Raw genomic sequence first — 26,750 nt, forward strand, 5'->3', positions numbered from 1 at the left:
AAACAGTGACCCTTTTTATATTGCTTAAGTAAATATCAATGTTTTTTGGTCAGTGTGAGACCAAAAACCTTTTTACCTTGGGTCTGAGAAGGAGCGGTATTTTCCCTCCTCCTCTTTTCAGAGATGGGGTCTCTCTGCTGCCCAGGCTAGAGTGCAGTGGCATAATCTTAGCTCACTGCAGCCCCAAACTCCTGGGCTCAAGTGATCTTCCGGCCTCAGCTTGCTGAAAAGCTGAGAACACAGGTGTGCGCCACTATGCTCGCTCTCTCTCCTCTCTCTCTCTCCTTTCTCTCTCTCTTTCTCTCTCTCTTCTTTTTCTCTCTCTCTCTCTCTCCTCTCTCTCCCCTCTCTCCCCTCTCTCCCCTCTCTCCCTCTCTCTCTCTATATATATATATTTTAACTTATTTGTAGAAATGAGGTCTCACTACGTTGCCCAGGCTGTTCTCATACTTCTGGCCTCAAGTGTTCCTTGTCTTGGCCTCCCAAAGCACCAGGATTACAGTGTGAGCCACCATTCTTTGGCATGGTAGGGTATGCAGTAGGAGAGCAGGGGTGGTGGTAGTGTCTCCCTACAGACTCTCACAAAAAGGGGTGTGGGCGGATACTGGATGCCTACTTATTTAGGGGCATCTAAATTCCTGTGCTAAATTAGAAAATAGTGGCAGCTCTTGAAAGGAGTGATGGCGTGAAGGAGAGATACCTGGACCAAGCACCACACAACCCTTATAAATAATTGATACCCTTGGTTTTGATGCCACATCCTCTTCCATAGTTGTTGGTTGAAATGACACGTGATTCCAGGTGAGCTTTTCCAGATAAATTGCCCTGGAACTTCAGACTTTGTCGGGTGAATCGATGTGGAATTTCAAAATGGGCTGGAATGTCTAAGATGGGCATGTCCAATATTCAGCTCAGTGTGGGGAAACTGGTGGTGGCCAGGGCTGGTTGCAGGCTGACTTGTAGGGGTGACAGTTCACCTGAGAAACAAAAAGACATGCAAGTCCTGGTTGATGAGGAGTGATTTCACAGACAGGTAGTGACCGTGGAAGTCAATGTTGAAAAAACAAATAGATTCAGGGCATAAGGTGCAGGTTTGTTACACGGATATATTGCCCAGTGGTGGGGATTGGCCTTCTATCCCCCAAACAGTGAACATAAAACCAGATAGGTAATTTCTCAACCCTCGTCCACTCCCACCTTCCCCCTTTTCAAGGTGTCCTGTGTCTTTCATTCTGTAGGTCCATGTGTACCCATTTCTTTTAGCTCCCACTTATAAGTGAGAACATGTGGTATTTGATTTTCTGTTTCTGAGTTATTTCACTTAGGATATTGACCCTCAGCTCCATTTATGTTGCTGCAAAAGATACAGTTTTTCTTTTTTATAGATGCATAATAGTCTTGGTGTGTGTATACCACATTTTCTTCATCCAGTGAACACTTATGTTCATTCCATGATTTTGCTATTTTGAATTGTGCTGCAGTAAAAATGTATGTGTAGGTGTCTTTTCTGATAATTTCTTTCCTTTGGGTAGATAACCATTACTGGAGTTGCTGGGTTAAAGGGTAGATCTATTTTTAGTTCTCTGAGAAATCTACATACTGTGTTCCATAGAAGTTGTATAATTTTACATTCTCACCAACAGTGTATAAGCGTTCCCTTCTCTGCATTCTCGCCAAGAGGTGTTTTTCTACAAGACAAAATGTAGATTGACAGATAGATCAATGATAGGTAGATGGAATACAGATGACAGGTAATATAGGTAGGTAGATGATAAATGGAATAGATAGAATAAACAGACAGATAGAATATAGTCATAAAATGCATCTACCAGATAGACTATAGTCATAAAATGCATCTACCAGATAGACTATAGTCATAAAATGCATCTACCAGATAGACTATAGTCATAAAATGCATCTACCAGATAGACTATAGTCATAAAATGCATCTACCAGATAGACTATAGTCATAAAATGCATCTACCAGATAGACTATAGTCATAAAATGCATCTACCAGATAGACTATAGTCATAAAATGCATCTACCAGATAGACTATAGTCATAAAATGCATCTACCAGATAGACTATAGTCATAAAATGCATCTACCAGATAGACTATAGTCATAAAATGCATCTACCAGATAGACTATAGTCATAAAATGCATCTACCAGATAGACTATAGTCATAAAATGCATCTACCAGATAGACTATAGTCATAAAATGCATCTACCAGATAGACTATAGTCATAAAATGCATCTACCAGATAGACTATAGTCATAAAATGCATCTACCAGATAGACTATAGTCATAAAATGCATCTACCAGATAGACTATAGTCATAAAATGCATCTACCTGAAAATAGAGAAGAAAAAGATTGTGGGACTTTCCACTCTGTAACCCTGGGGCAAAGAAAGTAGCATTAATGAAAAAGCAAAGAATGGGAAAATAATTTTTTATTCAGAACCGCCCTTCCAGCAGAAAAGAATAGCGCAAGCAAAATATTAAGCATTTTGTATGCATTTGTGTAGGTCGTGGGAACTATTACAAAAAGGTGGATGTCGCATGTTTCAGTGCTTTTTCTTTTTTTTGAGACAGGCTCTCGCTCTGTCGCTCAGGCTGGAGTGCGGTGGCGTGATCTTGGCTCACGGCAACCTCCGCTTTCTGGGTTCAAGGGATTCTCCAGTCTCAGCCTCCTGAATAGCTGGGATTACAGGCTCCTGCCACCATGCCCAGCTATTTTTTTTATTTTTTATTTTTAGTAGAGATGGGGTTTCACCATGTTGTCCAGGCTGGTCTTGAACTCCTGACCTCAAATGATCACCTGCGTTGGCCTCCCAAAGTGCAGGGATTACAGGCGTGAGCCACCATGTCTGGACTCAATACATTTTTAATATACACAGAGCTTTGCCAATTTTGGAGGGTTGCCTAGTATTGGAATTTCTGGGTTTTTAATTTATTTTTTATGTTTGTTTCTCCCTTTTAGTTTGATATAATGTAACTCTTATTTTCTTATTGAAATAAAATCTCAGGCTCTCTCCATTGCATAGGCTTGAAGCAGGTATGATGTAGGACGCTGGCTGGATTCAGACCCTTGAAGGAGGTTGGGCGCGGTGACTCATGCCTGTAATCTCAGCACTTTAGGAGGCTGAGGCGGGCAGATCACTTGAGGTCAGGTGAAACCAGCCTGGCCAACATAGTGAAACCCCGTCTCTACCAAAAAAAAAAAATTAACCGACTGTGGTGGTACGTACCTGTAGTCCCAGCTACTTGGAAGGCTGAGGTGGGAGAATTGCTTGAACCCTATAGGTGGTGGTTGCAGTGAGCCGAAATCGCACCACTGCACTCCAGCCTGGGCAAAGAGTGAAACCCTGTCTCAAAAAACAAAACAAAACAAAATTAGACCCTTGAAGGGTGAGCATTTTGCTGTGTTTCATTTGGGAGCTGGCTGTTCTGCTTCCTCCTAACATCTCAAAGGACACTGGATGGCCTGAGCTCCCGGGTACTCTGGGCTGCCTAGTTAGCATTCTGTGGGTGGTAAGAAAAATGCAAATTGTCTCTGCAGGGCAGCAGACCCTGGAGTTTAAAGACTTCTCTTCTTTTATCAAACTGTGTATTTGCAAGGCTGGAGGACTGCTTGAGCCCAGGAGACTAGCCTGGGCAACCTAGTGAGATTGTCTCTACAAAAACTACAAAAATCAGCCTGGCATGGTGGCACACACCTGTAGTCCCAACTACTAGGGAGGATGAGGTGGTAGGATCACTTGAGTCCAGGATTTCGAGGTTACTGTGAGCTATGATCGTACCAGATTGCTGCGTGGGGATGAGAGGAAATAGAGGGTGAACAGATCTCCTGCTACTGCACACGCCACTTTTGGTTTCCCAGCTGGTGTTTGAAGGCTGTGCAAGGTGTTGGGTTGCAGGATGATGGAGATCCGTATCACTTTGAATGCATGACTGTGTGGCCATTTGCATTGACTCAGCCTTATTGCAGATACTAACCTTCATTCCCCTCTCCAGCTATGCATTGGTTTTCTGCATACCACTTGGAATTTATGTTGGCTCTGAGTCTTCCGACTCTCACATGAGAAAGAACCAAATAATGACATGATTTTAAAAGAATGTGTCTGCATATGGTTTCTTATCTGCCAAGTGTCGCACTTTAGGCATTTATATTGAGTTTCAAGATCTTGCCACTGCACTCCAGCCTGGGTGACAGAGCAATACCTTGTCTCAAAAAAAAAAAAAAAAAAATCAAGATAGAGCAGACATTTCCAAACAATTAAAATGTTCTCAAAGGGAGTTGTTGATACATTAGTCTGTTCTCAATGCTGCTAATAAAGACATACCTAATACTGGGTAATTTATAAAGGAAAGAGGTTTAATGGATCCACAGTTCCACATGGCTGTGGAGGCCTCACAATCATGGCGGAAGGCAAAGGAGGAGCAGAGTCACATCTTACGTGGTGGTAGGCAGGAAACTGTGTGCAGGGGAACTGCCCTTTATAAAATCATCAGATCTTCTGAGACTCATTCACTGTCACAAGAACAGCATGGGAAAAACCCACACCCATAATTCAATTAGCTCCCACCAGTTCCCTTCCACCACATGTGAGGATTATTACAATTCAAGGTGAGATCTGGGTTGAGACACAGAGCCAAACCATATCAATTGATAATTAGCAGATTAAAGGGAAAAGGGTGAATCTGTTGACTAAGACAGCCTTCATGTTCCCTCAGCTTGAGTGTTACAGTTTTCCTCCCGACCTCCTTGTCTATTTTTTAGTTTTAATTTTTTTGATACATAATAGATGCACATATGTTGGGGGTACATGTGATTACTAAATACACTCATAATTTGTAAAGATCACATCATTGTGATCAAGATATTCATCACTCTGCATATTTGCCTTTTTGTTAAGCTAGAAACATTTAAATTCTTATCTTTAGCTATTCTGAAATGTACAATAGATTACTGTAAACCACAGTCACTTACCCTGCTGATTTATTGAATGGTGGTCTTATTTCTTTTATCAAAAATTCTATTTGCAAGGCAGGAAGATTGCTTGAGCCCAGGAGTTCGAGAATCAGCCTGGGCAACCTAGTGAGACCCTGTCTCTACAAAAAATACAAAAATTGGCCTGACATAGTGGCACGTACCTGAAGTCCCAGCTACTGGGAAGGCTGAGGTAGGAGGATCACTTGAGCTCAGGAGTTCCAGGTTACTGTGAGCTACGATCATACGTATCACTGTACTACAGTCTGGGCAACAGAACAGAATCCTGTCTCCAAAAAAACAAAACAACTCCTACTTATTTATACCCATTAATCAAACTATTTTTTATCTCTCTTCTCTGCTCCCTTCCCAGCCTCTGGTAGCCACCAATCTACTCTCTGTCTCCATGAGATCCAGGTTTTAAGCTCCCACATGTGAGTGATAACACGCAGTATTTTTCTCTGTGCCTGGCTTATTTCACTTAACATAATGACCTCCAGTTCCATCCATCAGGCCTCCTTTTTCACAGAGGATTTATTTTAGGAAACTTGCAATTGTGAGTTCTTTCTCTACCTCTCTGAGATGCAAATCTTCTCCAAATTTTCTTCTAGCCTCTTGCTAGTTTTGCAACCCAGGAATGTCTTTCTCAAGACCTCAGAGCCATCCCTTTAAAAGGTAATTATTGAAGGAGATGATACATCTGTCTCTCAGTCTTTGTAGAAGGGCAGGTTCCTAGTTTTGAAAAATTCCAATAAGCCAACACATAGCTTTACCGCATTTCCTAACCTCTTCCTAAAGTCTCCAGTTCCTTCTCAGCATCTCACCCCAGCACTTAAAAACTCTCCAGCCAGCCTTTTGTTTCAACGAAGTTAAGCTCCTTCTCTCTTCCGTATTGCAGTAGTCCTGACTGAGGCCTTCCTTGAAGGTTAACTTGTCTGGTGCAATGTTTTCTTTGGCAATGTCCAGATCAAAGGATCCCACAGAAACACCGAGTATGATTTTTGCCTGAGAAAGAGGAGGGTGAGAAGATAGATTGGGAGGCAGCTGTGTAGGCAGGGGACTTGGCCACTCCCTAAACCTCTCCCCGTCTCACCTGTAAATGGAGTGCATAGGCAACAGTGCTTCTCCCCCGAGGCTGGGGCGATGGAATCAGTTAGACTATTGAGGGCATCTGGAAGGGCAGCTGCCTCAGGGTGCGGTGGCCAATGGGTTTCTTTTGATCGACTGTTGACAAGGTGTTTGTGAATGGCAGCCTGCACTAGGCGACGCTGAAGCCACAGAAGACACCGCAGTGGGAAAACCAGCATGAGCCGCTGCCCCCAAGGAACCTCAAAGCACAGGCAGAGGACCAGCCATCCCAGCCGCACAGGTCAAGTGTGTCACCTGTCAGGTGGGCTTGGGGTGAGCGGGTGGGGGGAGTGTGTGTGCCAAGGGGGTGTGTGTATGCGTGTGAGCACATGTGAGTGTGACGGCTAGTGTGACTGCATGTGAGGGAGTGTGAACAAGCGTGTGAGGGTGTGTGCAAGTGTGTATGCATATGAGAATATGTGTTTGTGGATGAGTGCATTTGAAAGCCCGTGTGTGTGTGTGTGTGTGTGTGTGTGTGTGTGTGTGGTCATGAGGGTAAGTTAGTGACCGAATGCGCAGGATATGTGAGTGTGCATGGAACACTGTCGGTGTGTGTGTGGCAAGTGTGTAGGCATGTGAGGACAGGCAGATGTGTGTCAGTGTTATGATGATGGGAGTGTGAATGTGTGCACAAGGGTGTGGAGTCAGTGAGTGTATGGGAATGTGTGTTACCTATGAAGGCATGTAATGTGTCAGTGTGTGTGGGAATGAGTGCTTGTGGGTGTGTTCATGTGTGTGCCAGTGGGTATATGTGAAAGCATGTAAAAGTGTGTGTCATGTGATGGTGTGTATGGATGTGTGTGCATAAATGTGAGAGCATGTAAATGTGTGAGTGTTGAATGAGTGTATGAGTGTGCGTGTGAGGCTGTACGTGTGAGTGTGTGAATGTGTGTAAGTGTATGTGCATGTGACAGTGTAAGTGTAGGGGTGTGATGCATGTGTGGGTGTGAGTGCCCGTGTATGAGTGTACATGGTGTGGATCTGAGTGTGCACAGTGTAAAGGGCATGTGTGTACAAGTGTGCAAGGGCAAGTGTAAAGGGCATGAGTGCAAGTGTGTGTGAGGAGTGCAAGTGTGAGGGTATGTGAATGAGTGGTCATGTGCATGCATGTGTGAGTGCACGCTCAAAAGCATGGATGGGTGCAAGCCTCCCCTACTAACTCCTGTGGTCAAAAAAGGATGTGTTTTCTTTTTTTCTTTTTTTTTTTTTTTTTTTTTTGAGGCGGAGTCTCGCTCTGTCGCCCGGACTGGAGTGCAGTGGCCAGATCTCAGCTCACTGCAAGCTCCGCCTCCCGGGTTCACGCCATTCTCCTGCCTCAGCCTCCCGAGTAGCTGGGACTACAGGCGCCCGCCACTTCGCCCGGCTAGTTTTTGTATTTTTAGTAGAGATGGGGTTTCACCGTGTTAGCCAGGATGGTCTCGATCTCCTGACCTCGTGATCTGCCCGTCTCGGCCTCCCAAAGTGCTGGGATTACAGGCTTGAGCCACCGCGCCCGGCCCAGGATGTGTTTTCTGTGTTTCAACAATGTTTTAAGATTATGTACTGTATTTAATACATCTTATGACTGCAGTGTTTTTCTCTTGTTTAAAGCGCAGCCGGGGGCTGGGCGCAGTGGCTCACACCCGTAATCCCAGCACTTAGGGAGGCCGAGGCAAGTGGATCACTTGAGATCAGGAGTTCAAGACCAGCCTGGACAACATGGTGAAACCTCATCTCTACTAAAAATACAAAAACTAGCCAGGCATGGTAGTGGGTGTCTGTAAATCCCAGCTAATGGGGAGGCTGAGGCGGGAGAATCACTTGAACTCAGGAGGTGGAGGTTGCAGTGAGCCAAGATTATACCACTGCACTCCAGCCTGGGCAACAGAGCGAGACTCTATGCAAAAAACCCCAAAAAATCCAATGTAGCTAAAGGCAATTTGATAATAACAATGACATCGAAATGAGAATTGTGTCAGAAAAACCAAAAACAATGAAATGGCTCCTATATAACCCATCCCCTAAAACCCACGTACAGAAGAAGACAGGGCTGGGCGTGGTGGTTCAAGCCTGTAATTCCGGCACTTTGGGAGGCCCAGAAGGAAGGATTGCTTGAGCCTGGGAAATCAAGGTACAGGGAGCTGTGTTTACCCCACTGTACTTCAGCCTGGGAGTCGGAGTGAAACTTGTCTCAAAAACAAAAAGAAGAAAAGGATACCTGAGTTACTAACTTTGATCATCACTGAGTAGAAAGATTCCAGTATTCTGGTGTTTTCCATTTTCTTTTAGCTTATCTTCATTTTTGAGTTTTCTGGAAGAGCATTTATTGCCTTTCTTTTTTTTTTTTTGAGATGGAGTCTCACTCTGTTGCCCAGGCTGGAGTGCAGTGGCGTGATCTCGGCTCACTGCAACCTCCACCTCCCGGGTTCAAGCAATTTTCCTGCCTCAGCCTTCCGAGTAGTTGGGACTACAGGCGCATGCCACTTCGCCCGGCGAATTTTTTGTATCATTTTTAGTAGAGACAGAGTTTCATACTGTGTTAGCCAGGATGGTCTTGATCTCCTGACCTCGTGATCCACACGCCTTGGCCTCCCCAAGTGCTGGGATTATAGGCATGAACCACTGTGCCCGGCCGCATTTATTGCTTTAAGAAAAAAAAAATTTCACTTGATGGAAAAAAGCTAAAATGAGGTTGCCTAGAAAAGTATCATTACTAAAAACATTCTTCTTCTTTCATGGAGTTTTTTTTTTTTTTTTGAGACAGAGTCTCGTTCTGTTGCATATGCTGGAGTACAGTGGTACAATCTCAGCTCAGTACAACCTTCGCTTCCCAGGTTCAAATGAATTCTTGTGCCTCAGCCTCCTGTATAACTGGGATTAGAGGCATGCACCACCACGCCTGGCTAATTTTTGTATTAGGGTTTTGTCATGTTGGCCAGGCTGGTCTTGAACTCCTGACCTCGAGTGATCCACCAGCCTCAGCCTCCCAGAGTGCTGGGATTACAAGTGTAAGCCCCTGCACCTGGCCCTTGTTTTGGCTAACTCTGAGTGAAACTCTTTCTGCCATGGGAGATTGTACCTTACCATTGTTTATTTCCAGGGTCTCCTGAGAACACAGACCAGAATTACTGAGGTAATCTTGGCACATTTTCTTAACCATTTTATGCAACTTTCAAATTCCTTATATGTAGCTGGGAAAAAAGGCTTTGCTAGATGATCTTTTTCAACCTTTGTGAAGATAAAGATTAAGAAAAAAGTTTAAACCCGAGGCACTGATAAGGAAAATAAAGAAAACCTAAACAAAGTTTCAGTTCTCAGCCCCTGAGCAGCCACTCGGTGGGCGTTTCCTTCACTCTCCAGTGAGCACCTACTATGTGCTCCGTATGGCGCAGGGCAGGGAGGAGCAGGCCAAGAAACAAGCCTTGGGTCAGGGCCACAGAGGGCACAGTGAGCTCTCAGGACAGGGCGGGAAGGGAAGGCAGAAAGGCCCTGGGCACGGGCTCCTGAGGGGCGCACTGAGCCTGCATCCATAGGAAGTGTGAGGCACAGGCAGCCTGGACTGCAGCCTCAGAGCGGAGCAGAACCTGGGGTGGAAGAGGCCAGCTGGGGCGAGTGGGCACCAGGAGAGCCCAGGCTGGACATTATTTGTGGCTGCCATTTCCATTTCCAAAAAGTATGATTATTTCAGTTAATGGAGAAAAAGCACTGACAAAATTCAACACCCTTTCATGATTAAAAACACTCAACAAAGAATAGAGAAAACTACCTCAACATAATAAAAGTCATATATGAAAAACCCACATCACAATGGTGAAAAACTGAAAGCTTTTCTTCTAAAATCAGGAACAAGACAAGGATGCCTGCACTCATTACTTCTATTCAACACAATGCTGGAAGTTCTAGCTGGCACACTTAGTCAAGAAAAAGAAACAAAAGGCATCAAAATAGAAAAGAAAGAAGTAAAATTATCTCTATTTGCAGATAGGATTTTATAAGTAGAAATGCCTGAAGAGTGCGTCCGCGCGCGCGCGCGCGCCGCGCGCGCGCACACACACACACACACACACACACACACACACACTCACTCACTAACTAATAAACGAGGCCAGGCATGGTGGCTCATGCCTATAACCCTAGCACTTTGGGAGGCAGAGGTGGGCGGATCACTTGAGGTCAGGAGTTCGAGACCAGCCTGGTCAACATGGCAAAACCCCATCTCTATAAAAAATACAAAAATTAGCCAGGCATGGTGGTGGGAGCCTGTGGTCCCAGCTACTTGGGAGGCTGAGGCACAAGAATCACTTGAACCCTGGAGGCAGAGGTTGCAGTGAGCCAAGATTGTGCCACTGCACTCCAGCCTGGGTGACACAGCAAGAGACTGAGACTCTATCTCTTTTAAAAAAGAAAAATAATAATAATAATAAAAAAAACTACTAAATGAAATCAGCAATGTAATAGCATACAAAGTAAATACACAGGCCAGGTGTGGTGGCTCACACCTGTAATCCCAGCACTTTGGGAGGCCGAGGTGAACGGATCACTTGAGGTCAGGAGTTCAAGACCAGCCTGGCCAACATGGTGAAACTCTGTTTCTACTAAAAATATAAAAAGTTACTGATGGTGTGTGACTGTAGTCCTAGCTACTCGGGAGGCTGAGGCAGGAGAATCACTTGAACCTGGGAGGCGGAGGTTGCAGTGAACTCAGACTGTGCCACTGTACTCCAGCCTAGGCGACAGATTGAGACTGGAAAAAAAAGAAAAAGTCAATACACAAAAATCAGCTGCATCTCTAAATACTAACAATGAATAGTCTGAAAAGGAACTAAAGAAAATGAAAATTCCACTTAAAATCTAGCAATTCCACTTCTGGATATATACCCCCAAAAACTGAAAGGAGGGTTTCAGGGAGGTAATTGAACACCCGTGTTCATAGCAGCATTATTCCTAATAGCCAAAAGGTGGAAGCATCCTAAGTGTCCATTGATAGAGGAATGAATACGCAAAATGTGGTATATGCACAACAGCGAGATTTTACCCAGCCTTGCAGAGGAAGGACATGCAGACACTTCCTGCAACATGAACCTTGAGGATATTGTGCTAAGTGAAATAAGCCAGTCACAGAAAGACAAATATTCTGTGATTCCACTTCTGTGAGGAAAGTAGCATAGTGAAAATCATAGAGACAGAAAGTAGAATAGTGGCTGCCGGGGTTGCAGAAAAAGGGAATGGAGAGTTGGTGTTTATGGGGACAGTTTTAGTTTTCTTTTGTTTGTTTTTTCCCCCCTTACGCCAACTTGAAGCTCAGAGTTTTAGTTGTAGATGAAAAGAGTTCTGGAAATGTGTCGGGGTGATGGCTGTACAACATTGTGAATGTATTGAATACCCCTGAGCCACACACTCCAATATGGCTAAGATGGTAAATGTGTGTGTTTTATTACAATATTTTGGAAAAAAAATTTTGATGTGATAATGCAAACTTATAGCGACTCACACCTGCTTTATTGGGAGTTTCAGAAGGGGCAGGAGGGAGAGGACACACTAAGCAGCCAGGGGCTATTGACACTCCAGAAGCACCCCCGGGGACTGCCTTTCTCAACATCACCCTCTGTAATGGCAGCATCAGCCAAGAGCGCACAGCCATTGGTTTTACTGACCAAACCTCAAGAAACAGCTGCGTTCCCATCAGATGTGCTCACTAAATCGTGCTGACACACAGACACGCAGCTTCCAGCCTGTTCGGCAGCAGTGCAAACATGGGGGGGGGGTCTCAGAGCCTCCACTATAATGATTCTGGTCCTGCTTGAGCCTTCGCCTGAGTCCCCATCACATATTGTAAAGGTCAACTTAGGGATGATGGGCAGCCAGAGGCAGGAATAAGGACTGATATGGTTTGAATCCATCCCCACCCAATCTCACATTGGTTAGCACCATCCCCTTGGTGCTGTTCTCATGATAGCTGGTTGTCTAAAAGTGTGTGGTACCTACCCCAATCCCTTGTCCCTGCTGTGGCCATGTGATGTGCCTGCTCCCACTCTGCCTTCACCGTGACTGTTTGTGAAGCATCCCTAGAAGCTGAGCAGATGCCAGCATCATGCTTCCTGTACATCCTGTGCAACTGGGAGCCAACTAAACCTCTTTTCTTTATAAAATACCCGGTCTCAGGTATTTCTTTATAACAGTGTGAGAACGGCCGAAAACAACAGTCAGACGCAAACATTACCTGCTGGCCACCGCATGCTGACTTTCACCAAGGAGGAGCGGGCCCGTCCCTCATGTGGAGCTGCTGGCATGGACAGCCCCGGGGAGGTCAGGCTCAGCATCCTTTCCTCCGTGCACCCCCGGACGGTGCTCTCATTGGCTTTCTCAGACAACACCATCTCAGGGTCCAGCTGGCCATGGCCTGGATTAAGTTTAAAATGCTGCGCCAGTCCCCGCCTCCCTATATATGACTTTTTATAAGTCTGACACTTAAAGCTTTGGGACCTCAGGGAGCAGCTCGATAAGTCAAAGAGCGCCTGCCTCTCCCTCTGATCTTCTTCCACACTGAGTTCTGAATAATCATCAGAATCTGAGAGATGACCGTCCGCCAAATCATCCCTTTTATGAACTTATCTTTAGCTTTATACTTGGCAGGTCGAGATACCTGTCTCAATGTGTGTTCACTTTTAACGATGGTTTTAGTTTCTCAGTATGTTTTATATGCAAGTTGGAAATAAATAAACGTGCTGAACTGGATTAAACATGTTACAGCCGGCCGATTGGAGGCCGACAAAGGGGTCAACATGGAACCCTGTCCATTTGGAGCCTTGGGGGCTGGGACTCTCTTTGCAGGGACCACCTGGAGGGCTGGCAGTGGTTTCTGTACAAACCCCTGAGCAGGAGGCTGATGTAGGTCACTTAGGAAACATGACTGTAGCTCGGTTCTCACGAGGGGCTGTACCCTGAGCGGCTGAAGGCTGGTGATGTGGAGCCCCACCACGTGGGAATGCCCCAGGGCGGCTGGCTGTCTTGCAGATTGGGGCTGGACTGTGGCCAGTAGGGACGTTGGCCGCTCCTGACCTTTTGTTTCTCACAAATGGCGTCTAGTTGCTTTCCTACAGAAAGACAAGAAAGGGAAAAGCAGCATCGTGCTTATCAACATGTCTGCAATTTTGCTCTCACAGTAAACCCATTATTGACATTTTTTTCTAAATTACGTCTTAACATACAATTTATGTAACGTGTTTGTATTAAGTGTTTTTCAGACCTTTCTGACCAGAAACCACAGTGATACAGGCCGGGCGCAGTGGCTCATGCCTGTAATCCCAGCACTTCGGGAGGCCAAGGTGGGCAGATGACTTGAGGTCAAGAGTTTCGGGCCAACATGGTGAAACCCTTTCTCTACTAAGGATACAAAAATTAGCCAAGTGTGGTGGTGCACGCCTGTAATCCCAGCTACTTTGGAGGCTGAGGCATGAGAATCGCTTGAACCTGGGAGGAGGAGGTTGCTGTGAGCCAAGATCGCGCCATTGCACTCCAGCCTGGGTGACAGAGCAAGCCTCCATCTCAGAAAACAAAAAGTCCAGGCATGGTGGCTCACGCCCGTTATCCCAGCACTTTGGGAGGCCGAGGAGGGTGGATCACTTGAGGCCAGGAGTTCGAGACCAGCCTGGCCAACATGGTGAAACCCCATCTCTACTAAAAACACAAAAGTTAGCCAGGTGTGGTGGCACATTCCTGTACTCCCAGCTACTTGGGAGGCTGAGGCAGGAGAATTGCTTGAGCCTGGGAGGCGGAGAGGCTGCAGTGAGCCGAGATCGTGCCACTGCACTCCAGCCTGGGTGATAGAGCTAGGCTCAGTCTCAAAAACAAAAAACCAAAAACAGACCACAGTGTCACATTTTACATTACGACCTAGTACACATGAATATAAGTATTTGCATACATAAACGAAATGAGAAGTTGATGGAACTACTTAGCATTCCTATGTAAATGCCTGCTGACTGTATCTATTCTACATCACTTTTTTCTTTTCTTTTCTTTTTTTTTTGGAGATAGGGTCTCACACTCTGTCGCCCAGGCTGGAGTGCAGTGGCGTGATCTCAGCTCATGGCAACCTCCGCCTCCCAGGTTCAAGTGATTCTCCTGCCTCTGCCTCCTGAGTAGCTGGGATTACAGGTACACGCCACTGTGCCTGGCTAATTTTTATATTCTTAATAGAGATGAGGGTTTCATCATGTTGGACAGGCTGGTGTCAAACTTCTGACCTCAAGTGATCCACCTGCCTCGGCCTCCCAAAGTGCTGGGATTACAGGTGTGAGCCACCACACTTGGCCCTAATCGACATCACTTTTAAAAAAATGTTAGTCATAATCCACTAAGTTGGTTTCATGACGAATTAAGAGATAATAAAAGCCTTCTGAACAGTTTTACCCATGTGTTTTTGCTTGGAGTTTTCAGTACTCTAAAATCAGATGTAATTCATAATGTGGGCCCGTGTTTTTAAAAAAGTTTCTAATGAAATTCTAGAAGCCACAAGAAAGCCATAAAGAACAATGTTACCCAGGATCCTCCTGCCCAACGTGCATGCCTGATTCTTCACCCTGTCCTGAACGTGCTGTTCAGCATTCTTACGCTTTTTAAATATTTACGTGGCATATGCAGATATTTCTAAAAATATATAGTTCAGTTCTGAAATGCTTTAAAACTTTATAGAAATGATATCATCTCCTGCAACTTGACAGGGCTTTTTCAGGTTTCTTTACTCAATTTTGCTTTGTGAATTTTATCCTCATTGACATGTGTAGCTCTTGGGTTGATTTTCTCTGCAGTATGAGTACACCAATCTCCTATTGATGGACAGGTACTTTCCAACATTCTGCTCTAAGGTCTGCTCTGAATCTCCACGGATGTATGTGTGTGCATGTGTCAGTTTCTCCAGGGGCACGCATCGAGGAGGAGGGCTGAATATCTTTTCTTTTCTTTTCTTTTTTTGAGAGCGGATCTTCCTCTGTTGCCCAGGCTGGAGTGCAATGGCATGATCTCGGCTCACTGCAACCTCCGCCTCCCAGGTACAAGTGATTCTCCTTCTGCAGCCTCCTGGGTCGCTGGGATTACAGACACATGCTACTACGCCTGGATAATGTTTGTATTTTTAGTAGAGATGGGGTTTCACTATGTTGTCCAGGCTGGTCTCAAACTCCTGACCTCAACTGATTTGCCCCACTCAGCCTCCCAAAGTGTTGGAATTACAGGCGTGAGCCACCGTGCCCGGCCAGGCTGAATATCTTCAACAACTTTTTACAAATATATCTAACAAAATTTCAAATACATGTGCTTTTTGACCCAGTCATTCCACTTCCTGGATTCCAAAATTTAAAAAAACTCAGCCATAAAGATGTTATGTTCTACGAGGATCAAGGCAGCACTGTCTGTAATAGCAAAACACCTACCAAAGGGGAGAGCTACCTTCAACAACATCCCACAAATAATATTTATTGAGTACTGACCATGTGCATGAGACACTGCAACAGGTAGGTGGCAGGGAAACAGCTCTCATACAGCTCGGGGAGAAGGTCGGGAAGCAAAAGAAACAAGGCTCCTGCCCTCCCAGAGCAGAAATAATGAGCACTTTCCTCCGGGGAGAAAAAGAAGCAAACCTCCTCATCCAGAGCACGATTTCCCAACCAACATTTCAGAACATAATCCTTTGACATGAGTGGCTGGAGGATGCCCAGCAGCATCTCTGCCTCTACCCACTAGATGCCAGTAGTGATCCCAAGTCCTGACAAGATATTGCCAAGTGTCCTTTGTGGGGCAAAACTGCCCTCGGTTGAGAACCACTTATTTGGGACCACCAACTGGCTCTCTTTGGACTCAGCCTTCTGGTGTGACCCTAAAACAGTAGAAAGTCAATAAAAATGTCAAACAGGACAGAATAAAGACCCTCGCTGAGATCAGGCTGGAGTGTGTCTCTCGTCTGTCTCTTATACACTAGTACAAATAACAGAGGTCAAGTGTACCGAGCTGGCACCACAGCCCTGGGAGTCCCCATTTCTGGGCTACTTGTGAATCAAATGACAACTAGATTGTGCATAATGTCTGTTTGATTTTACGAAGTCACACAGAATATCTCTGTGGGCCAAACACATACCACACCTGTAATAGCAGTGCTTTGGGATGCTGAGGTGGGAGGATTGCTTGAGGCCAGGAGTTCAGGGCAAGCCTGGGCAACAGAGCAAGACCCTGTCCCTATAAAACATTAAAAACCAAAATCAAAAAAAAAACCCCCCCGCAAAAAACAGACTCTCACTCTGTTGCCTCGGCTGGACTGCAGTGGCACGAAATTCTCGGCTCACTGAAACCTCCACCTCCCGAGTTCCAGTGATTCTCCTGACTTGGCCTTGCTGGTAGCTAGGCTTGCAGGCATGCGCCACCACGACTGGCTAATTTTTGTATTTTTAAGTAGAGACGGTTTCACCATGTTGGCCAGACTGGCCTCAAATTCCTGATCTCAGGTGATGCACCCGCCTCAGCCTCCCAAAGTGCTGGGATTACAGGCGTCAGCCACCGTGCCACACCTACAAAACATTTTAAAATTAGTCTTCATGGTACATGCCTGTAGCCCCAGCTGCTCCGGAGGCTGAGGGGGAAGGATCGTTTCAGTCTGGGAGTTTGAGGCTGTGCCGTGGTGAGGTGTGATCAGTCCAGCCCGGGTGAGAAGGCAACACTTTGTCTCAACAAAACTACAAAACAACAAAATACATATACACACAGACAGACAACCTAAACCCTATTGTTTTAGGATAACCACAGCAGCAAAGCTGGCCTAATAATGTATTCATCCTCTATCCTGACTGGCTTACCCTGTGGGATTATGCTTCATACTTGTTTTATGCTTATTTCATTCGGCGAACGTTTACTAAATATTCCGGATGGAATACATACACACTAGCCAAGTCCTAGCCTCACCCTTGAGATAGTAGGCGGTTTCCCTGCTATGCCTTAGTCCTCGCAGACCTGCTGCATCAGATCTCCTGGGGCAGAGACCCCATCTGCCTTTCAAAAGCTCCACTGACAATTCCGAAGGCAGGCAAGGTTCCCTACGGGATGCAGACAGGTGAGGCAGCCAGGAAAAACGTCATCATGGTACAACAGGTGCAATAAAGAGGCAGAGTGGCCCAGAGGTGGTAGGCTGCCCAGAAGCAGTGATCTCAGAGGCATTCTGAAGGCTGGGAATTGTTGCCAGGTAGGGCATTCTGAGTATAAAGAAAAACATGTAAATGCATGGCTGCATGAAAAGGGGCAGGCATGTTGGACGGAACTGGACATTTCTAGGGGGTGGGAGAGGGAGGATGGGGAGAGACAGGGGCCTCCATCTGACCCAAGTGTGTACACTGGTCCGTGCATCTGATCCACAGCAAACCACTGGGCCTTCTGCTGTGGTTGTTGAAATGCACCCCACCACCTGCCCCAGAACCTGTCTCTCCTGTTCTGCATTTTCAACTCAGACTCACCCTTTCAAATCCAGTTCAAATACCACTTCTTCAACAAAGCCGCTTCTGATCGCGTCAGCCAGAAACCATCTCCCTTCCTCTAACTACGTGTAGTTCTTCATCACTATCTTTAGCTTTCTGGCCTTGACCAGAAGGTATCTGGGTCATGCTTGATCTCCTGTTAGTTCATAAGCTACTGAGGGGCAAAGTACACATCCAGTTTACCTTCGTGGCCTCCATGACACAGCTGGGGCTGAAAAAGTATTAGCAGAATGGGCTACAAAGGTACATTATTGGAGGTAGAATTTATATCATCTCCATCAGATTAGCTACAGAGTAAGTCCCATCATGCTGCCTAATCTTGACTAAGTTTGCTTTTACTTTATGAAAAATCTGTCATTTTTTGACTCCATTCCAAACCCAAAAAGCTGTGGTCACATTCAGCAGGGTGTGCTGGGGAGAACAAGGGCCCTGGAGAGCAGCCACACCTGAGGGACCTTGGGCAAAGCCACTCAACCTCCCTGAGCTTGTTTCCCACCTGCAAAATGCTGGCACAGAAACACTGCTGCGAGCTCAGCAACGCAGCACGGTGCCCGGCACAGAGCAGAGGCTCTGCAGATGGCTGTCCCGGGATGGCGTCTTGCAGCCTTCTGACCCAGACCAAAGTCCAAGAAGGTCGAGTTACCCAAGGTCACACCTCTAGAGAGTGTGGCATTTGGGCAGAATCATACGCGTCTTCCTAAACCTTAGCAAGACAACTCTCCACTCTTGATGATCAACTGGATACAACCACCTCAGGCAGCTAAAAGCACGAGTGAAGTCAAAAAAACTCAGGAGTGAAGATGGCCGATTCTGTTCTCGAATGCGTCTCTTCTAGTGGAAAAAGCTCTCTTCTTTTGGCAATTTTGGGATGAGACTAATTTTATTTACAACCCCAGCACTGAAATGAGACGGAATTTTACAGACGCCTTATAGGACTGCTGGGTGCACAACGAGAGTACCCACCCCAAAAGCATACTATCTGTATGCAAAAATAGAGATAAGAAAATGCTGAGAAGCAGCAATGAAAAAAAAATGCTGGGCCGTGGCACTTGCTGTGTCTCAGACCCGAAAAGCTCAGTTGGTTCCTTTGAATTCATTCAGGTCTCAGCTGCGGTGTCTGGCCTAAGGGACCGCCCACTCTAAAGTGGCCCCGTCACACCCAGAACCTGCCTGATGTTCGTTCTTCGAGTGTGTTGAAGGCGGCACCTCCTGCATTTAGGTGGGAGTGCCGGGAACCCCGTCTCTGAGCACTCCACAAAGGCTGAACGAGTGTGGTCAAAGACGTATAAGAGCCAGGCAGTACAGAGGGGCCCCGGGCAGGGCTGTGGAGGCAGAGAGGACACGACGGCGTCCCAGGCAGAGGGCCCAGCATGAGCATCGGCTCATCAAGTGAGGCTCCTGCAGTGAAAACGCCAGGGTGGTGGCAGGTGGGGGCTGAACACCGTCCCTAAGGAACTCAGCTTCGGGACACCCTGAGTCTTGACCCGGTCCGGATACTGGCCTCCCCGGCCAAGCAGCTAACCCCGCCGCGGTACCTCAGCCCCCTCCGGGCCTTAGTTTCCCCATGTCCCTCCCGGAGCCTCACCTGGGACAGCAGCAGGCGCGGTGGGCGAGGGGCCTCGGCGCCAGGGTCCCGCTGGAGGGCGACCTACTAGGCCTCGGAGGCAGCAGCTGCGCCTTCGTCACCTGCTTCAGGACCCACCGCAGCTGCTCAGGGCCCAGTGGGGTCACATGTGCAACGCTGCCTTGGCCCGGAGAAGGCTGGCGGGTCCAGAGAGGTCCAAGAGATCCCGCAATTCGCTCCTACCCGGACGCTACTCACAGTATCTGAAAGGGGCATTTTTCAGAAACAGTTGTATAGAGTTCCTTGTGGGATGGCGGTGGGAAAAAAAGCTAAAACCATAGTCAGTATGGGAATCGAGCCTGCAACCTTAGTGTTAGCAGCACCACGGTCTTACCAGCTGAGCTAACCGACTGTCTGACCCCACACTTCCGCTGGAGCATATAAACGGGCTCCAAGTTCGCGCCCGTCCAGGAGCGATTCCTTGCCAAGCCCTCGCGCAGCTGGCTGACTCCGGCTTTCCCAGAGTTGCGGAGACACTGGTGAGGAGCCACCGCCCTAGCGCTGGCCGGGTTCCTCCCACTCTTCCCTGCCAGGGTGCCCTAAACAACCTCTGGGCCAAGACCAAGAGATCCCTCAATTCGCTCCCACCTGCAAGCGGCTCACAGTACTTGAAAGGCGCATTTTTCACAAACAGTTGTGTAAAGAGTTCCTTGTGGGGTGGTGGTGGGAAAAAAAAAAAAAAAACCCTAAAACTGGCCGGTGCCAGTTTCGACCACCTAACACCATAGCGCTGCCGGAGCATATAAAAAGGCTCTAAGTTCGTGCCCCGCCACAAGCAATTGCCTGCCAAACCTGGGCGCAGTTGGCTGCCTCTCACTTTCTCTGAGTTGGGGACTCTGGTGAGGAGCCACCACCCCAGCGCTGACCGGGTTCCTGCTGCTCTTCCCTGCCAGGCTGCCCTCGACAACCTCTGGGCGGAGACCAAGAGATCCCGCAGTTCACCCCCACCCCCACGCAGCTCACAGTACTTGAAAGGTGTATTTTTCACAAACAGTTATATAAAGAGTTCCCTGTGGGGTGGCGGCGGGAAAAAAAAGCTAAAGTTTTGGCCGGTGCGGGAATCGAACCCGCGACCTTGGTGTTAATCAGCACCACGCTCTTACCAACTGAGCTAAACCAACCACCTAACACCATAGCGCTGCCGGAGCATATAAAAAGGCTCCAAGTTCGTGCCCCGCCACAAGCAATTGCCTGCCAAACCTGGGCGCAGTTGGCTGCCTCTCACTTTCTCCGAGTTGGGGACTCTGGTGAGGAGCCACCACCCCAGCGCTGACCAGGTTCCTGCCGCTCTTCCCTGCCAGGCTGCCCTCCACAACCTCTGGGCGGAGACCAAGAGATCCCGCAGTTCGCCCCCCACCCCCACGCAGCTCACAGTACTTGAAAGGTGTATTTTTCACAGTTATATAAAGAGTTCCCTGTGGGGTGGCGGCGGGGGAAAAAAGCTAAAACTGTGGCCGGTGCGGGAATCGAACCCGCGACCTTGGCGTTATCAGCACCACACTCTTACCAACTGAGCTAACCGACCTCCTGACACCACAGTGCGGCTGGAACTTATAAAAGGGGTCGACGTTCGCGACCGTCCACAAGCGATTCCTTGCCAAGCCCGCGCGCCTCTGGCTGCCTCCCGCTTTCCTGGAGCTGCGGGGGACTCTGGTGAGGACCCAACGGCCCAGGGCTGGCCTGGTCCCTCCTGCTCTTCCCCGCCAGGTTGCCCTTGACAACCTCTGGGCCAAGTCCAAGAGATTCCACAAGTCGCTCCTGTCCGCATGGGGCTTACAGAACCTGAAAGGCGCACTTTGAAAAATAGTTGCATAAACAGTTCAAGGGGAAGAAACAAGAAACAAACAAACAAAAACCTGGGAATAGGGCCGATGCGTAGATCAAGTCCGCCACCATGGCGTTATCAGCACCATGCGCCCACCAACTGAGCTAACCGACCACCCGACCACCTACTGCTGCCTGAGGGTCTAAAAGGGCTGCATGTTCGCGCCGGCCCGCGACTGACTCCTTACAGACCCTGCGCCACTGGCTGCCTCCCGCGAGGCCCCAACTGCGACTTTTGACCTCCTGTCATCCCCATTGGGTGGATGCAGAAACTGACACCTAGGAGACTTCAAGGAGAAGGGAGGTGGCTTCCTACAGGGAACCGCACGCTTTCACAGGGAAAATGCAAATTGCACATGGGAGGCTTGGCTCTGCAGTGAGGTTTTCAAACATTCCAATTCAATGCTGTTTTTAACTCTGAAAATCCTGCGGCCTGGCAACTTCATGTATCAAGAGCCTTTTAGCATGGTTAAATCAAGCTCAGAAAACCAAAGGCCAAAAGAACCACCGAATTCCCTATCGCCCAAAAAATAACGGCTGCAGGGGTCTTGACTTCCTTCTTGTCGATTGTTTTTTCTTTCACTGTCCACGTGTATTTCAATATATATACATGGAATCCTTGAGCCGGAAGTGGTGGCTCATGCCTGTAATCTCCCAGCACTCCCGGATAAATTAATAAAAGGAACCCAAAGCCTTGCTTGAAACAGTGTATTTTGTCTTTCTTTTTGCATTTAATATTCTATCATTAAGCATATGCCTAAATAATTGCAAATGTCATTTTAAATGATTCCTCAGTGTTTTCAGTGGACAAACTATAGCTATCTCTCCTTTTTTCTTTTACTTATTTATTTTTAAGTGTTGGAAAACTATTCATTTGCTGTAGCTTGTTAAGTGAGCACATGAATAAATCACATGGTACATGGTAGAAGCGTTGAAACAGACTCTGGGTTGACAACGATAGCATCTGTATGCAAAAATGAGAGACAGACAGAGAGAGAGAGAGGAGAAAGAGAGACAGACAGAGACAGAGACAGACAGAGATAGAAAATGCTGAGAAGCAGCAATGAAGAGAAGAAAATGTTGGGCCATGGCACTTGCTGTGCACCTTAGACCTGAAAAGCTCCGTTGGTTCCTTTGAATTCATTCAGGTCTCAGCTGCGGTGTCTGGCCTGAGGGACCACCGACTCTAAAGTGGCCCCGTCATACCCAGAACCTACCTGATGTACGTTCTTCGAGTGTGTTGAAGACTGTACCTCCTGCATTTAGCTGGGAGTGCCGGGAACCCCCTCTCTGAGCACTCCACAAAGGCTGAACGAGTGGTCAAAGGCGTGTAAGAAGAGCTAGGCAACACAGAGGGGCCAGGGGCAGGGCTGTGGAGGCAGAGAGGACATGACGGCGTCTCAGGCAGAGCGCCCAGCATGAGCATCGGCTCATCAAGTGAGGCTCCTGCAGTGAAAACGCCAGAGTGGTGGCAGGTGGGGGCTGAACACCGTCCCTAAGGAGCTCAGCTTCGGGACACCCTGAGTCTCGACCGGGTCTGTATACTGGCCTCCCCGGCCAGGCAGCTAACCCCGCCGCGTGGCCTCGGCCCCCTCCGGGCCTCAGTTTCCCCGTCCCTCCCGGAGCCTCAGCTGGGGCGGCATCAGGCGCGGCACGGGGCCTCGGCGCCAGTGTCCCACTGGAGGGCAGCCTGCTGGGCCGAGGTGTCAGCAGCTGCGCCTTCGTCACCTGCTTCGGGACCCGCCGCAGCTGCTCAGGGCCCAGCGGGGCCACACGTGCGACGCTGCCCTGGTCAGTAGAAGGCTGGCCGCCGCATCCGCCATGGCGAAAGAGGCGGGGACTCGAACCTGCGTCACTGGGTGACGACGCCTCCAACATACCTCACCTGGGAAAGCAGCGGGCTAGGAGTGCCTCGCAGGCCAAGACACCTTGGAAGGCGACCGTGCCCGGCCGGGAAGGTCCGGGAGCCAGCCCTGCCGCTGCTGACAGCCACCACGGCGCCTAGAGTTGATCAGCATAGCGGACCCACCTCATTTTCTTATTGCCTGTCACAGATGTATTTAACACTCAGATGTCACCTCTGGAAGCTGTCCCGGATCTCCCAGGCGGAGGTCTTTGAGGTCCCAAAGTCCCTGGCCCTAAAGTTATCACATTATCCACGTGCTCTGATGTCATCCTGCATCCCAATCAGCGGAGGATCCTGTCTGGACATGCGGAGTCCTGAGAGGGGTTGCAAAGTTTGAATTTTTAAGAAGAGTGCTTCCCAACTCCCCACATTATTCCCATGTCACCCTACTGTCTCTCTCCTCACCCACCCAGACTGCGTGTACCTTGAAGAGAGACATGATATGTTACTCATTCGGTGCCCAGCACGGGCCCTGCCCAGAATGCACGCTCAAGGCATGAAAGATGGACGGATGCATAGAAACCAATAAATGAATGAGTGAACGAATGAATGAACCCACCCTCTCCACATGTCCGTCCTAACCATCCAGCTCCACTGCCCCGTCTTCCTCAGCCTGATCGCCTGTCTTACAGGGTCGAGGCTCTGGGCACCCTCCCCATCGAGTCTTGTAGCTGCAGGTGTGTACATATGTCCCAGTTCCTCTCCCCAGGGAGCGTAGGAGGTCCAATGGTCAACAAACACCTACTAAGCCCTATGGTGGGTGAGTTGCCATTCCTGCCCTGTGGGGTACACAGGTCTAGGTGGCGAGAAGCAGGAAACTCGCATTTGAAGCACAGTATGATGAGTACCATGAAGCCAGGAAATCTAAGGCTGGGGGGGGGCCAGGCTGGTGTCAGAGAAGGTTCTGGAACATCACAATCCTCACCAATACGTTGTATTCACGATGCTCCCTTTTTTTTTTTTAACCATGAATTTCATATTATGGGTATCTTACAACATTTTTTTTTTTTTTTTGAGACAGGGTCTCACTCTGTTGCCCAGGCTGGAGTGCAGTGGTGCAATCTCAGCTCACTACAACCGTGATCCTCCAGGCTCAGGTGATCCTCCCACCTCAGCCCCTGGAGTAGCGCGGACGACACGCATGTGCTACCATGCCCAGCTAATTTTGCATTTTTTTTAGTAGAGAGAGGATCTCACCATGTTGCCCGGGCTGGTCTCCAACTCCTGGGCTCAGATGATCCGCTTGCCTCGGCCTCCCAAAGTGCTGGCATTACAGGCGTGAACCACTGCGCCTGGCCCCAGTCAATCTTTCCTAGTTGCTTCCCAAGAAGGGATTTATGACAACTGAGTTCTTTTGAGATCTTTTGGGAAGCTCTGCTTTTCAGCAGGTAAGAAATTTCAGGAATTCAAATGCCTTCTGCTCAAAATAATTTTCACGCCACCGTGGCACATTCTAAACCCCTTCAAGTTCAGGAAACTTGAGGGCAGCAACCTCCACCGACTCCTCCGTGCTCTGTCCCTTCATCTAACCTGGCACGACTATTACAAGATGTGACATCCAACTTGTGTACAGGCTTCTATTTTAGTTGTCAGCTCACCCAGGCTCTCCTAACTTTGCTTATAATAACAGCAGCGCCATCAGCTGGCAGTTGTTGAGAACTTTTATCACACCCTGGCACTTACCAAGGTTTTAAGCCAGTAGTCTAGATTTTGAGCAGCTACTGATTTAGGTCAGAGCTGGTAGATGTTTCCACTGGAGAATTTTCAAAAACAGGTGGAGCCTCTGCTGGATCCTGACAGAAAATGGCTCTGACCCCACACAACTGGCTTTGTTCAACTGAGCACACCTGAACATCCTGGAAACTTGAACCACCAGTGGGAAATTCATCCACTTGCTCTGGCTACAAAATGCAGAACCAACAGGAAAAAATGTGAAGCCTAAGATGTCTCTGAAAAGAAACGTGGGGGAAAAAAAAAAGAGCAAGAGAAGGTTTCCAGAGGCTTCCACAACCAGAACGCCTCTCTAAAAACATGGCAGTCATCTACTGGCTGGTTACCTTCTCCACGTGGCTTGGGATTTGTGTCTCACCGTTTTGCTCCTCACCTAGAACGGTGCTGGGCATGCAGCAGCCTTAGATACCATCTGTGGAATGCATTCATTCCAGACCTTGGTTTACATCCCTAAGACTTCCCCGCAAGGCGACCAAGGGAACACGAGGCAGTGACATTTGGGAGCACCTGTCTTCACTGGGCGATTCATCCAGGGGAGCCACAGCCTCAGGAACCGCGGGGACGGCAGGGGGTGGGGACTGAGGGCCAGAGATATGGATGGCTTTGGATGTCCTGAGTGCCCTGCAGGTGGCGGATGGTGCAGGGACTCGGGTGGGGGGGCGGCCACCGCCCCAGCGCATGCCCGGTACCTCCCGCTCTCCCCAGCAGGCTGCCCTGGACAACCTCTGGGCGAGGAGTCCACGAGATCCCGCAATTCGCTCCTACCCGGACGCTGCTCACAGTACCTGAAAGGGCATTTTTCAGGAACGGTTGTATAAAGAGTTCCTTGTGGGGTGGCGGTGGAAAAAAAGGCTAAGGTAGGACTATGGCCGGTGCGGGAATCGAACTCCGCGACCTTGGCATTATCAGCACCACGCTCTTACCAACTGAGCTAACCGGCCTCCTGACACCACAGTGCGGCTGGAGCATATAAAAGGGCTCCGCGCCACGTTCGCGCCCGTCCACGAGCGATTCCTTGTGAAGCCATCGCGCAGCTGGCTGCCTCCGGCTTTCCCCGAGTTGGGGACTCTGGTGAGGAGCCACCACCCCAGCGCTGACTGGGTTCCTCCCGCTCTTCCCTGCCAGGCTGCCCTCGACAACCCCCGGGCAGAGTCGGAGAGATCCCGCAATTCGCTCCCACCTGCATGCCGCTCACAGTACTTGAAAGGCGTATTTTTCACAGTTATATAAAGAATTCCTTGCGGGGTGGTGGCGAGAAAAAAAAATGCTAAAATTGCAGCCGGTGCGGGAATCGAACCCGCGACCTTGGCGTTATCAGCACCACGCTCTTACCAACTGAGCTAACCGACCTCCTGACGCCAGAATGCCGCTGGAGCTTATAAAAGGGCTCCACGTTCGCGCCCGTCCACGAGCAATTCCTAGTCAAGCCCGCACGCCTCTGGCTGCCTGCCGCTTTCCCAGAGCTGCGGGGACTCTGGTGAGGAGCCATCGTACCAGGGCTCGCCGGGTGCCTCCCGCTTTTCCCTGCCAGGCTGCCCTCGACAACCTCTGGGCCGAGTCCAAGAAATTCCACAAGTCGCTCCTGCCCACACGGGGCTTACAGAACCTGATAAGCACATTTTGAAAAAGAGTTGCATAAACAGTTCATGGGAAAAAACAAGAAACAAACAAACAAAAAACTGGGACTAGGGCCAATGCGTGGATCAAGCCCGCCACCATGGCGTTTTCAGCACCACTCGACCACCTAGTGCTGCCCGAGCGTCTAAAGGGCTGCATGTTCGCGCCGGCCCGCGACTGACTCCTTACAGACTCCATGCCATTGGCTGCCTCCCGCGTGGCCCCAGCTGCGACTTTTGACCTCCTCACTGTCATCCCCATTGGGTGGATGCAGAAACTGACACCTAAGGGACTTCAAGGAGAAGGGAGGTGGCTTCCTACAGGGAACCGCACGCTTTCACAGGGAAAATGCAAATTGCACATGGGAGGCTTGGCTCTGCAGTGAGGTTTTCAAACATTCCAATTCAATGCTGTTTTTAACTCTGAAA

At 48.5% G+C, this 26,750-nt stretch overlaps 2 long non-coding RNA genes, 3 other non-coding genes and 1 pseudogene across 6 annotated transcripts; all 6 read right to left on the reverse strand.

Moving 5' to 3' along the window:
• Positions 1-723: 723 nt before the first annotated feature.
• LOC117078392 lies at positions 724-13,173 on the reverse strand (annotated as a pseudogene). Its single transcript, XR_004434988.1, has 2 exons — positions 12,325-13,173; positions 724-977 (listed from the first exon to the last, which is right to left on the reverse strand). The product of XR_004434988.1 is annotated as a zinc finger protein 839-like (transcript).
• LOC117078393 lies at positions 5,924-10,244 on the reverse strand. Its single transcript, XR_004434989.1, has 3 exons — positions 9,189-10,244; positions 6,091-6,265; positions 5,924-6,002 (listed from the first exon to the last, which is right to left on the reverse strand). It is a non-coding gene; the product is annotated as an uncharacterized LOC117078393 (long non-coding RNA).
• A 7,013-nt stretch (positions 13,174-20,186) lies between the features above and the next one.
• Positions 20,187-25,909, reverse strand: LOC117078394. Its single transcript, XR_004434990.1, has 2 exons — positions 25,601-25,909; positions 20,187-20,318 (listed from the first exon to the last, which is right to left on the reverse strand). It is a non-coding gene; the product is annotated as an uncharacterized LOC117078394 (long non-coding RNA).
• On the reverse strand, positions 20,696-20,769 carry TRNAI-GAU. The gene has a single exon. It is a non-coding gene; the product is annotated as a tRNA-Ile (tRNA).
• TRNAI-GAU lies at positions 25,572-25,646 on the reverse strand. Its single transcript has one exon. It is a non-coding gene; the product is annotated as a tRNA-Ile (tRNA).
• Positions 25,910-25,981: 72 nt separating the features above from the next.
• TRNAI-GAU lies at positions 25,982-26,055 on the reverse strand. Its single transcript has one exon. It is a non-coding gene; the product is annotated as a tRNA-Ile (tRNA).
• Between the last annotated feature and the right edge of the window lie 695 nt (positions 26,056-26,750).

Source organism: Trachypithecus francoisi, unplaced genomic scaffold, assembly GCF_009764315.1.
Source record: "Trachypithecus francoisi isolate TF-2019V2 unplaced genomic scaffold, Tfra_2.0 Lachesis_group6, whole genome shotgun sequence".
Taxonomy (NCBI): Eukaryota; Metazoa; Chordata; class Mammalia; order Primates; family Cercopithecidae; genus Trachypithecus; species Trachypithecus francoisi.